We start from the raw sequence: 3,076 nt of genomic DNA, 5'->3' as shown, positions 1-3,076 counted from the left end.
AGACGAAAAGACAACCCTCAGAATGGGAGAAAATATTTGCAAATGAATCAGTGGACAAAGGATTAATTTCCAAAATATATGAACAGCTCATGCAGCTCAATGTTAAAAAAAACAGACAACCCAATCCAAAAATGGGCAGAAGACCTAAAAAGACATTTCTTCAAATAAGACATACAGATGGCCAAGAAGCACATGAAAAGCTGTTCAACATAACTATTAGAGAAATGCAAATCAAAACTACAATGAGGTATCACCTCACACCAGTTAGAATGGGCATCATCAGAAAATCTACAAACAACAATTGCTGGAGAGGGTGTGGAGAAAACGGAACCCTCTTGCACTGTTGATGGGAATGCAAATTGATACAGCCACTATGGAGAACAGTATGGAGGTTCCTTAAAAAGTTAAAAATAGAATTACCATTTGACCCAGCAATCTCACTACTGGGCATATACCCAGAGAAAACCATAATTCAAAAAGACACATGCACCCCAATATTCACTGCAGCACTATTTACAATAGCCAGGTCATGGAAGCAGCCTAAATGCCCATCGACAAATGAAAGGATAAAGAAGATGTGGTACATATATACAATGGAATATTACTCAGCCATAAAAAGGAACGAAACTGGGTCATTTGTAGAGACGTGGATGGATCTAGAGACTGTCATACAGAGTGAAGTAAGTCAGAATGATAAAAACAGATATCGTATATTAACGCATATATGTGGAACCTAGAAAAATGGTACAGATGAACCGGTTAGCAGGGCAGAAATTGAGACACAGATGTAGAGAACAAATGTATGGACACCAACGGGGGAAAGCGGTGGGGGGTTGGGGGGGATGAATTGAGAGACTGGGATTGACATATATACACTAATATGTATAAAATAGATAACTAATAAGAACCTGCTGCATAAAAAAATAAATATAATAAAATTCAAAAAAACCACAAAGCCCATCAAGAATCACATAATGATGGATTAAAAAATACTAAGGCATGAACTCGAGCTACATTAGAGAACCAGGAGAACTGCACCCCTGCACTGCTACTTGATTTTAAAACTCACCATAACTGCTTGCAAAAGGCTGAGGCAGCAGTCATGTAATGGTACTGCAGAGACAGCAAATAATGACCATGTAGGTGATTTTTTTAAAAAGCAAACATTACCAGAATTAGATGCAACAAGTGTTTAAAAGCCCATTCTCTTGATATAGGAAATATTCAGTTCTTTTCTGTACATCTCACAAGCTGCTCTGGAAGGTGCAGCTGTTTTCTGTCCCTACGGAGCTTCAGCATGGTGAATGGAGACAACTCTGTCGAATTTGCGAAGTCTGGAGCTTTGGACAAGAAAGCAAAATTGAGACCAGCCCATGACATTAGGTGATCCTCTCAACCTCACGTGCAGTTTCAGAATTTTAGCTGGACAATATGAGATGCTTAGTAGTTTAAATATAAATTTATATATAAAGACTTCAAAGAAATTCTTCCCTATCTTTTGTTTAGTTCATTCATTCAGTTTACAAACATTTATTGAGGAGCAACTACGTACCAAAAATTACGACTGATGCTTTGGATACAAAGATAATTAGACAAAATCCTGTGTTCAAGATAATCCAAGTCTAGTCAGGGAGGTAGACAAGCAGAGAAATATAGGATTATGTGATGAATTCTAAGGGCGTCACAAAGAGGGAGAATCTAACTCAGCCTGTGTGGCTTGAGCTGATTCAGGATCAATCACAAGTTCACTAATTGAACAGAGCATGGTGCAAATTCAAGACAAAGGTAGTTTGGAAAATGTTTGCCATTCCTACCTCTTGCCCTTGTCCCCCCCCCCCCCCCCCCGCCAATGGCACCGTTAGCACTGTATTGTAATTATTTCATGTCTGTTTTTCCCATTAGATTATGATGCCTTAAGGGCAGTTCTGGTTTCTTTATCATCTTTTATTCCCAGGGCCTACCGCTGTACTGTAGTAGCAAATCAATAAATATTAAAGAATAAATGAGCAACGAAGTAGAAGGAAATTATTATAATCTCTGCTATAAATCATCTATCTATCATCCATCTATCTAATCTATCCATCTACCTATGGAAATCTATTTCTGACTAGGGAGTCTGAATTTAAGCAAAAGTATCACATAAGATCTCTCTTATATGGCATTTTAAAATTATACAATAAATTTCAATCACTGAGCAGCTCTTTTCTTTCTTACATACTATTAGGGAGAGTCTCTAATTTTATAATAAAGGATGGTGATATAGTGGGGAAATGTCACTGAATCCTGCATAGTATTGACAAAAATTTTTAAATATGGATATATGAAAATAACACTGTTGAATTCTGAACACAAATTTTCAATTCTAAAATGTTGTCTAACAATAAGAATACTCTATTTATAGGACAGATTCCAACTGTGAAACAGAAGACACGGGTGACAGATTTTGGTACTCTGAGAAAGTGATGATGCAACCCCATGTGGAATGGCAAGAACATCAGAGAAGGAGACAGAACTTTTCAATTTTTAATTGGAAGGGATAAAGGCAATTTGTCTTTCCCAGTGGAACTGCTAGAGTGGAATGGATAGAATGATTTAGGAAGAAATACGGGGCAGCAAGTCTTCAAACAAAGATGAGGCGAGTGGCCATCTAGGTGTATGTGGTTAGTAGGCTTGGAAAGAAAACAGACTTACAGCCTTGTGGTAAGCTACTGTAGATTAGAAGAGGCAGCAGCTACCACAGAATCGGATACAGAGGTTGGAAAGGAGTCGGAATAGGGCAGGAGGAGTGGCAAAGTGCCTGTCTAAGGATTGTGACACTTGGGCAATAATGCCAGGCGATAGCAGCCGCTCAGTAGCAACACAAACAGAAAAGTCAGCCACCAGAGGCTCCTGCATGGTGTGTCAACGCTGTGCTAAGGCTAAGGCCAAAGGCACTCTGGTTACTGCCGTCAGGTAGAATGCTATTTACTATACAAAAGGGCTTCTAAGGCCAATCCCTCTTGGCACTGAGACAGGAACCAGAAGTAATACGGCAGTACAGGGGAGCTGGGAATATCATTAAAATAGTGGGAGTTCA

This window comes from Phocoena sinus, chromosome X (genome assembly GCF_008692025.1).
Source record: "Phocoena sinus isolate mPhoSin1 chromosome X, mPhoSin1.pri, whole genome shotgun sequence".
Classification (NCBI taxonomy): Eukaryota; Metazoa; Chordata; class Mammalia; order Artiodactyla; family Phocoenidae; genus Phocoena; species Phocoena sinus.
Note: the sequence above shows the minus strand (reverse complement) of the source record.